This window comes from Piliocolobus tephrosceles, unplaced genomic scaffold, assembly GCF_002776525.5.
Source record: "Piliocolobus tephrosceles isolate RC106 unplaced genomic scaffold, ASM277652v3 unscaffolded_32650, whole genome shotgun sequence".
Taxonomy (NCBI): domain Eukaryota; kingdom Metazoa; phylum Chordata; class Mammalia; order Primates; family Cercopithecidae; genus Piliocolobus; species Piliocolobus tephrosceles.
Genome location: NW_022316144.1, coordinates 2,772 through 13,732, shown reverse-complemented (window position 1 = coordinate 13,732; position 10,961 = coordinate 2,772). Strand labels below are relative to the sequence as shown.

The 10,961-nt window shown below is 36.1% G+C and overlaps 1 long non-coding RNA gene across 1 annotated transcript; it reads left to right on the top strand.

The window, feature by feature from the left end:
• The first annotated feature begins 3,430 nt into the window (after nucleotides 1-3,430).
• LOC113222639 lies at nucleotides 3,431-7,151 on the top strand. Its single transcript, XR_003308491.1, has 3 exons — nucleotides 3,431-3,649; nucleotides 3,729-3,849; nucleotides 6,920-7,151. It is a non-coding gene; the product is annotated as an uncharacterized LOC113222639 (long non-coding RNA).
• Nucleotides 7,152-10,961: the final 3,810 nt, after the last annotated feature.

Sequence of the window (10,961 nt, the reverse complement as noted above, 5' to 3'; positions counted from 1 at the left end):
AGGCCTTCGACAAAATTCAACAGCCCTTCATGCTAAAAACGCTCAATAAATTCGGTATTGATGGAACATATCTGAAAATAATAAGAGCTGTTTATGACAAACCTGCAACCAATATCATACTAAATGGGCAAAAACTGGAAGCATACCCCTTGAAAACTGGCACAAGACAGGGATGCCTTCTCTCACCACTCCTATTCAACGTTGTGTTGGACATTCTGGCCAGGGCAATCAAGCAAGAGAAAGAAATAAAGGGTATTCATTTAGGAAAAGAGGAAGTCAAATTGTCAATGTTTGCAGATGACATGATTGTATATTTAGAAAACCCCATCGTCTCAGACCAAAATCTCCTTCAGCTGATAAGCACCTTCAGCAAAGTCTCTGGATACAAAATCAATGTGCAAAAATCACAAGCATTCTTATTCACCGATAACAGACAAACAAAGAGCCAAATCATGAGTGAGCTCCCATTCACAATTGCTTCAAAGAGAATAAAATACCTAAGAATCCAACTTACAAGGGATGTGAAGGACCTCTTCAAGGAGAACTACAAACCACTGCTCAACAAAATAAAAGAGGACACAAACAAATGGAAGAATATTCCATGCTCATGCATAGGAAGAATCAATATCGTGAACATGACCATATTGCCCAAGGTAATTTATAAATTCAATGCCATCCCCATCAAGCTACCAATGACTTTTTTCACAGAATTAGAAAAAAACTACTTTAAAGTTCATGTGGAACCAAAAAAGAGGCCGCATTGCCAAGACAATCCTAAGCCGAAAGAACAAAGCTGGAGGCATCATGCTACCTGACTTTACACTACAAGGCTACAGTAACCAAAACAGCATGGTACTGGTACCAAAACAGAGATATAGACCAATGGAACAGAGCAGAGCCCTCAGAAATAATACCACACATCTACAACCATCTGATCTTTGACAAACCTGAGAAAAACAAGAAATGGGGAAAGGATTTCCTATTTAATAAATGGTACTGGGAAAACTGGCTAACCATATGTAGGAAGCTGAAACTGGATCCCTTCCTTACACCTTATACAGAAATTAATTCAAGGTGGATTAAAGACTTAAATGTTAGACCTAAGACTATAAAAACCCTAGAAGGAAACCGAGGCAATACCATTCAGGACATAGGCATGGGCAAGGACTTCATGACTAAAACACCAAAAGCAATGGCAACAAAAGCCAAAATAGACAAATGGGATCTAACTAAACTTAAGAGCTTTTGCACAGCAAAAGAAACTATCATCAGAGTGAACAGGCAACATACAGTGTGAGAGAAAAGTTTTGCAATCTACTCAATGGACAAAGGGCTAATATCCAGAACCTACAAAGAATTTAAACAAATTTACAAGAAAAAAATCAAACAACCCTATCAAAAAGTGGGCAAAGGATATGAACAGACACTTCTCAAAAGAAGACATTTATGCAGCCAACAGACACATGAAAATATGCTTATCATCACTGGGCATCAGAGAAATGCAAATCAAAACCACAATGAGATACCATCTCACACCAGCTAGAATGACGATCATTAAAAAGTCAGGAAACAACAGATGCTGGAGAGGATGTGGAGAAATAGGAATGCTTTTATACTATTGATGGGAGTGTGAGTGTAAAGTAGTTCAACCATTATGGAAGACAGTGTGGCGATTCCTCAAGGATCTAGAACTAGAAATACCATTTGACCCAGTGATCCCATTACTGGGTATATACCCAAAGGATTATAAATCCTGCTACTATAAAGACACATGCAAACGTATGTTTCTTGTGGCATCATCATAACAACAAAGACTTGGAACCAACCCAAATGTCCATCAATGATAGACTAGATTAAGAAAATGTGGCACATATACACCATGGAATACTATGCAGCCATAAAAAAGGAAGAGTTTGTGTCCTTTTTAGGGACATGGATGAAGCTGGAAACCATCATTCTCAGCAAACTATCGCAAGAACAGAAAACCAAACACCACATGTTCTCACTTATGGTGGGAATTGAGCAATGAGAACATTTGGACACAGGGTGGGGAACATCACACACTGGGACCTGTTGTGGGGTGGGGGAAGGGGGAAGGGATAGCATTAGGAGATATACCTAATGTGAATGATGAGTTAATGGGTGCAGCACAACAACATGGCACATGTATACATATGTAACAAACCTGCACGTTGTGCACATGTACCCTAGAACTTAAAGTATAATTTAAAAAAATAATAGAAAGAAAAATGTATGGTATGGGGAATGAATATTGAAACACTCACAAATTTAAAGCCTTCAGAAGTTTTTCTCAGCTGACAGAATTTTATTTCTCCAAAAGATGCTGGAAAATATGAGCAGGCTCTCTGGTAAAACCAATGAGGTCATAATGACTTTATGCTAATATATGCAGTTCAAGTAGAGAAAGTTTTAACAGCTAGAAAAAATCATCCAGACTGGTACAGGTAGGGACACTGGGAGAGCGACAAGAAATGACAAGCCCATTTTTAATTCTTTACTAAGAGTAAGTAAAAATTTATAAATCTTCTAATGCTGTATTTACATAATTGGCCCATAATGTTCAAAAGGAATTTTGCTACATCTCTGAGATGGAGGAAATACAGTCAAACGTTTACTTCCCTTTAACTTACCTTATGGGTTATATGTCTTGACTTTTTCTTTTCGACTTTTAAAAAGTTACTTTATTATCTTTAAAAATCATTTTTGAATCTGTGTTAGAAGATATTTTAGTATTATTTCTGAAAGCAGGTATTATTCATGGTACCTAGCCAGTTTTTAAGAAATAGCAGAATCTTATTAACTATTTTTAATAAACTCACTCATCCAGTAATCATCATTTATATATCTTATTACTGTATATAATCATGTACTTTCATATTTGTTAATTTTATTGTCATACTATCATTATCATGAAACATTAAGTGTGAGTGTTTTACACAGAGTAGAAACTGAATTAAGTGATTTCTTCTAAATCATACTGCTGGCAAAACTAGGCAAAGAATTTAGGTGTTCTGGCTTTGATTTTACTATTTCTACCAATAGGCTTCTTTTTGCATTGAAGTTTTATGGTTTCTATTCTTGCTGCCTAGCTGTTTTCATGTGCTCAAAGTATTTGTCAAGAAAGAGAGAGAAGGAAAAAAAAAAAAGAAGAAAAGAGTTGTGATTAATTTCCCCAGTATGTACATACTGGCCTTGACTCTTAGAAATACAAAACAAGATATCAATAACTTTGGTGGCAAAGTCTGGTAGAAGATATGGCTCTCCTAAGAGCAAATTACATTATTTAATGTCTGCAAACTGCAAAGAAGGTACAGCATCAACATAGTAATTGCTCAGAAACTGGAACTTGGTTACTATGGAGACATTACGTCATAGTTCTAAGAGTCAGTGTTGGCCAGATGCAACAATTGTAGTCGTAAAGGTCTCTTTGCAAAGTTACTGCCCTGTCTCTCAAGCTGCTTCCAGTGAATGCTACACACCTTCACCGTGGTTTGTCTGATATCCTTAGCCAAGATCAGGATTGGCTAGGTTGGTACTTACATATCCACATGAGAATTCTGGTTCTGGAACTAGTTTGGTAAAGAAATTATTAAACCTGGTTGATGTTTGAAGGTAGTTGGATTAACAGGTGAGGTCACTTTGGAAAGAAAAATCTGCCTTGAACCTCAGCGATATTCATTGTCTGATGTCATGATCTGCTTTCCTAGGAAAGGAAAGAAGAAATCTCTTCTAGCCAAGATGAAAGATACACAAGACATTCAGGAAGCTCTGGAGGCAAATGCAGAATAAAGGCTATGAACAGGAAGATAAGATGGAGAAACAAGAACAGTGAGCCTGCATAGATGCAACAAAAGCAGAGTTAGAGCTGAGTTATAAAGGAGGAATGATGGCATGCTTGACCGCTTTTGTTTTAATACCTTATGAACCAGTTAGAATTAGAATACATCTCACAAAGTTTCTAGAAATAAAGGACTGTAGCATACAACTAGTTCCACAACTACTGTTTTATAAGGTTCTGGTCCTTGAGAAGTATAAAAATCCACCTGGACAGATCTCCATAGTATAAGACCTAGCTGAGATTCCAAAGTTCCCATTTAATATGTTAAGGCAATTTACAGAAACAGTTTCTTTCTAGAACTATTTTACAGAACTGGGGACAAAAAAAATTACCAGAATATTGGTTTTAGAAATGTCTGTGAGAATGTTATATAAAATTATAATCACTGTTTTTACATTTAATATAAATCATCAACTAAAGCATTACCATTGGTTTTCCAATGTTTTCTTTAAAATTGACTTATTGAGTATACATAATTTAATGCTATTGTTACTTTGGACCTAAAAGTCCTATGTTGATTGTTCAGTCCAAGTCCATTTTAAAATATTTGTTCTTAGAGGTCCTCTGAGAAATGATTGTCATCAATATGATCAATGCAGCATCTCCCAAAGTAACACTGAAATGCTAGACTTAAGCTTTTGTAACTGCCCCTGGTTTAATGTTAATCAATTATAGAAGGAGCGAGATACAAAGAAGGGGCTTAGAAAATTACTTATGCTTAAGGAAAAGTTAACTAAGCACTGAGAAAAATCTCTCATCTTCCAAAAGAAGACTAATAGGTAGGCAAGTGGAAGGTTCAGATGATGGGCTGTATCATATGAGTTTGTTCCTGAAATGTCTCAGCTCTTCCAAAGATGTGTGCAGCCATTAGAAATTTCTTATTTGGCCAGGCATAGTGGCTCATGCCTGTAATTCCAGCAATTTGGGAGGCCAAGGCAAAAGAATCACTTGGGGCCAGGAGTATTAGAGACCAGCCTGGGTGACATAGCAACACCACATGTCTACACAATTTTTTTTCAAAATTAGCAGGCATGGTGCCATGCGCCTGTAGTCTCAGCACATGGGAGGCTGAGGTGGGAGGATCACTTGAACCCAGGAGTTGGTGGTTGCAGTGAACTATGATTGTACCACTGTACTCCAGTCTGGATGACAGAGCAGACCCTGTCTCATAAAAAAAAAAAAAAAAGAAAAGAAAAGAAAAGAAAAATTTCTTATTCACCTACCAAAATAAGAATACCTTATAGCTCCAGGACAGGTTTCTGTGATTGCAAAGATTTTGTTAGGGCTTCTTGGGAATCTTTTGTGGAATTAAATTTATTTTAAAGTGCTATTGTTTTACTAGAGGAAAAAAAATTGAGATCTTATAAAATGAACATGCTGAAAAGAATAGCCAGTCTACTATGAAGCCCAGATGTAAGGAATGTTGAAAGAGAAAAACATTTCTCTGCTGTTGTAGTCAATGTCAGGGAGAAGTCCTGTCTTACAATCCTGTCTCATGTTGAACAAAGATGAAATATCTGTAATCTGACAATTTACCTCAAAGTCTCCTTCCCACTACCTCTACAGTCATATTCAATAGTGTATCTTCGTAGGTTAGAGCTTTTCTAACAAATATGAATTCTTGGAGTGTCAGCAGGATGTTAAGTGCACGTGCTTATTAACTAGTAATAATGACATTTTCAAAGCCTAGTAATCATGACATTTTCAAAGCCAATGCCATTTAATTATTTTAAAAATTTGCCTGAGATGTCTGTGCCTTCTGAGAGGCACATTAAGAGCAGTCTAGCTTTGAATACAAAACTCTCCAGGTATAAGATTTCTGATAAAGGAACTTTCACATTGTAGAACAAAATGATTGTGAATACCTCTTGGTAAACAAAGAGATATTGAGGGTGACAGCAGCAAGATGGCAGAGTAGGAAACTCCAGGCCCTCATTCTCCTATAAGGACCTGAAAGAAAAACATGTAGAGGCTGGCTAAAATAACTTTATAAGAGCTCTGGGAAATAGATCAAAACAGAGATAATTCATGGAGGCAAAATAATTAGTTCCTGACTTATAGTGGATAGATATGTGGACCCCAGAAAGGGGATGGTTGAACTGGCCATTTGTTTCATTTTTCAGAGAAATAAAGGGTTTGGATTCAAGGACTTTGTTCACAATTTAAGCATTGAACACGCATGCATACATACATGCACCTTCAAAAATTGCTTTGAGGTCACTGGGAAGAACCTCAATGTGACTCATAAAATGAAATGTCCTAAGTCTTTTCAGGATTCATGTCAATGAAGTGTTGTTTAACTTGTAAAATAATTGTATTGAAGTTTATGAACCTTGTTCAATGATTGTGCACTAGTTAACAAATGCTTTTATAGTTATAAAAAAGAAAGGAAATCTTTGTTCATGGTAAGATTCACTTAGTACGTACTAAAAATAGTACGTGAAAATGATCTTTTTTCTCTCTCTTTTCTGTCATCCCCTCCAATACACATACACACACACAAACATGTACAGTTTATTTGAAGGCAGACATTCACTAAACAATCTTAATATAGAAAAGTTAGTTAAGCAGCAACAGGAATTAAAGGAAAAGCATAAAGGAAACAATGATATATTAAACCAGAATTATAATCATGATTTTATGGTAATGAAAATGGGAAATATGATAAATGAACAAAGTGGAGGTATAAATGGCTTATAAAGTCTCAACTTAGAGTAAAAAAATACATTTAAAAGCCTGGAAGGAGATGGTAAAATGTCTTGTTGGTGGTATTGTGATGATTAGTATTATCTTTTTTCTACTTACACATTTTCAGAACCATCTACAATAGAAATTTGTTAATTTTCAAATATTTTAAAGCATATAATAAATTGATAATAAAGTGTTTTATTTAGATTGTTAGAACTAGAAATACAAGATGCTATTATGCTTGTGTTGGATGCATATTTAACCTTTGAAAAGCAGAATTCTGGGTAATAATGATAGCCCATGCTTCTTTTATTAACAGCCAGTTTTACTTTCTTATTTATTTGTTTTGTTTATTATATTTTTTGTACACAGAAGAGAAGACAAACTTGGAACTCCACCAGTATATTCTTTAGTACATTTTTCCCCAAAGATGATGGGTTCAGTTGCCACAACACCGCCATTGTCATCTTCATTATCCAGTGGAATGCCTCTTGGTTATCATCTGTCTAGTCCTCAGATTAGTGGAGTAACTATATCAACAACTGGACAATTGACTTCTAAAGCTACTGCGGGTAGCTTTTCCCGAGTGGAAAACAGTTTGGGTAAGCAAAATATGAACCCCATATTTTTAGAGTACTTTTAGAGCATATATTTCAATAGATTGCATATATGACTCTCAGCCAGAATGATGTTTTATTATTAGTCCCCCAAAATGCTAACTTCTTAGCATCTTATGAAAAGTAACTTAACTATGGTCATCACTGATCCTAGAACTGGGGTGTTAAATTCAGGCCACATACATGCATGTGCCAAATATATCATCCTTATAATTAAGATATCTTGAGTTATCATGATGGTTCTTGAGTTGGCTGCTAACATACATTAGAATTGCTAGAGAATTAAAAATTCCAATGTATAGCATTAACTGCCCTTTCTCTGAACACTGCCAGAAAGTTTAAGCCATATCTTGTGTACTTTGTGCCTTTAGGAGATGTATGGCTTAAGTAAGGAATAGACAGGTAGACGAGACAAAGATGTAACATAAAGTAGGTATAAAATAATGGAGAGAAAGTGGTAAAACAATAAGGAGAATTTGAAGGAGAGGAAAATGAAAACGGTACTATGATCAGAAAAAGTAAAGTTTTGACTGTTATCAACAATGTGCTCAACAATACCCATGCTCTAGGGTGTTTGTTTCTCATCATGTTTAGGGAACTTTGAGGGTATGTTTTGTGGTTTACTGAAAACACTATCATCCTTTAAAACACAGGCCCTACTGTTTTTCTACAATGTTAGGCATCAGGTAGAGTACTTAACATCTCAGCATCTCATTTTCCACCACTGCAAAATGGAGATTAAAATAGAAATGTCACAGGGCTATCCTAAGGATTAAATTTTATGAAAATTACCTAGCACATAATAAACACTCAATAAACATTAGTTGTTCATAGATTTGGAGTTTGTGTTTCAATTGCCAATCAACTAACAAGTTTCAAAACTGGTAGCACAAATAGTCCAGTGACTATCTGATGCCTCCATTATCCTCTACCATTCTGTACTCATTTACAGCCTGGCTGCCCCTCATCTATATTTCATTTTGTTTCTGATATTTTTAAAGAATCTTTGATGCAGGTTACATAGGGTTTTTTTCTCCTGCCATCAAGTTATATAGGGTTTTTATCTCCTGCCATTATGCTCATATTCCCTATGTTTCCTTTGTTGTATGACAAATATAAAATTTCCCAAGAAATCTCCTAAGTTTACACTGACCTTTAGGATGACCAAAACCCACATACTGAAAATGCAAATACAAATTTTAGATCTGGGAAGAAAAGATTTTCTGTCATTCATCATTATATCATCATGGCATATGTTCTATATTTGGGTTAAACTTTGGCTCCTTGCAATGGGGCAAAAAAATGAAATACGGTGGCTTCCCCTTACAGTATGGGAGCTGAATTGGGATGTAGTCTTCTCCTTCCATTACTGTAGATTCCACTTCTCTAGGTAGATGTCTAGGTTCATTGAGATTTGTTGCACTTGGTTCATTGCCATCTTTTGTTCTAGACAAAATAACAACTGGGACGAAAGTTAATGTGTCTTCTTTTCTCCTGAAATAGCAAGGCCTTTATTTCTCGAGATGAGCTATTAAGAAAGATGCTATATATTATCCTTTCTCAAAGGAATTTAAGGATTAAGGAAGTACTCAACTGAGAATGAATTAATGTAATTCCAAATGTTTCTTTTTTTCTCAACAAAATACTTTGAGGAATCTTCTTTAAGAACGATGGTTTTATTCCTTTATATCTTTCACCGTGTTTTGGTTTTGCTAAAGATGTAAGATTCAAACTCTAGATTGTCTTAATCCTTTGAGGATTTTGGACCGAGAGTCACATTAACCAAAACTCTGTACTGTAATAATAGCTATCATTTACTAGCAGATAAATATTAAATATTATGCTAGACACCTACATGATCTTCAGCTCTCTTATCTCCTTACACAAAGTAGTGATATCTTTATTTTCTGTTCAGGAAAATGGAAACATGGAAAATTTACATCACTTGGCTTAGTAAATGGCAGAACTGAATTATAATTACAAGTCTGTCTAAATGCAAGACTCATTGTTCTTTCCACTTCATCATGATGCGTCTTTGTAGTGTAACTCTCTCTTTGTGGATGTATTATTAGATTTGTCCAGAATGGCTCTTTATGTTTAGAATTATGAAACCTATTTTGTATTTTTTTTTTTTATACTTTAAGTTCTAGGGTACATGTGCATAACATGCAGGTTTGTTACATATGTATATCTGTGCCATGTTGGTGTGCTGCACCCATCAACTCGTCAGCACCCATCAATTCATCATTTATATCAGGTATAACTCCCCAATGCAATCCCTCCCCCCTCCCCCCTCCCCATGATAGGCCCCAGGGTGTGATGTTCCCCTTCCCAAGTCCAAGTGAACTCATTGTTCAGTTCCCACCTATGAGTGAGAACCTGCGGTGTTTGGGTTTCTCTTCTTGTGATAGTTTGCTAAGAATGATGGTTTCCAGCTGCATCCATGTCCCTACAAAGGGCGCAAACTCATCCTTTTTTATGGCTGCATAGTATTCCATGGTGTATATGTGCCACATTTTCTTAATCCAGTCTGTCACTGATGGACATTTGGGTTGATTCCAAGTCTTTGCTATTGTGAATAGTGCCGCAATAAACATACGTGTGCATGTGTCTTTGTAGTAGCATAATTTATAATCCTTTGGGTATATACCCAGTAGTGGGATGGCTGGGTCATATGGTACATCTAGTTCTAGATCCTTGAGGAATTGCCATACTGTTTTCCATAATGGTTGAACTAGTTTACAATCCCACCAACAGTGTAAAAGTGTTCCTATTTCTCCACATCCTCTCCAACACCTGTTGTTTCCTGATTTTTTAATGATTGCCATTCTAACTGGTGTGAGATGGTATCTCATTGTGGTTTTGATTTGCATTTCTCTGATGGCCAGTGATGATGAGCATTTTTTCATGTGTCTGTTGGCTGTATGAATGTCTTCTTTTGAGAAATGTCTGTTCATATCCTTTCCCCACTTTTTGATGGGGTTGTTTGTTTGTTTCTTATATATTTGTTTGAGTTCTTTGTAGATTCTGGAAATTAGCCCTTTGTCGGATAAGTAGATTGCAAAAATTTTCTCCCATTCTGTAGGTTGCCTGTTCACTCTGATGGTAGTTTCTTTTGCTGTGCAGAAGCTCTTTGGTTTAATTAGATCCCATTTGTCAATTTTGACTTTTGCTGCCGTTGCTTGTGGTGTTTTAGACATGAAGTCCTTGCCCATGCCTATGTCCTGAATGGTACTACCTAGATTTTCTTCTAGGGTTTTTATGGTAATAGGTCTAACATGTAAGTCTCTAATCCATCTTGAATTAATCTTCGTATAAGGAGTAAGGAAAGGATCCAGTTTCAGCTTTCTACTTATGGCTAGCCAATTTTCCCAGCACCATTTATTAAATAGGGAATCCTTTCCCCAATTCTTGTTTTTGTCAGGTTTGTCAAAGATCAGATGGTTGTAGATGTGTGATATTATTTCTGAGGACTCTGTTCTGTTCCATTGGTCTATATCTCTGTTTTGGTACCAGTACCATGCTGTTTTGGTTACTGTAGCCTTGTAGTATAGTTTGAAGTCAGGTAGCGTGACGCCTCCCGCTTTGTCCTTTTGACTTAGGATTGTCTTGGCAATGCGGCCTCTTTTTTGGTTCCATATGAACTTTAAAGCAGTTTTTTCCAATTCTGTGAAGAAACTCATTGGTAGCTTGATGGGGATGGCATTGAATCTATAAATAACCTTGGGCAGTATGGACATTTTCACAATATTGATTCTTCCTATCCATGAGCATGGTATGTTCTTCCATTTGTTTGT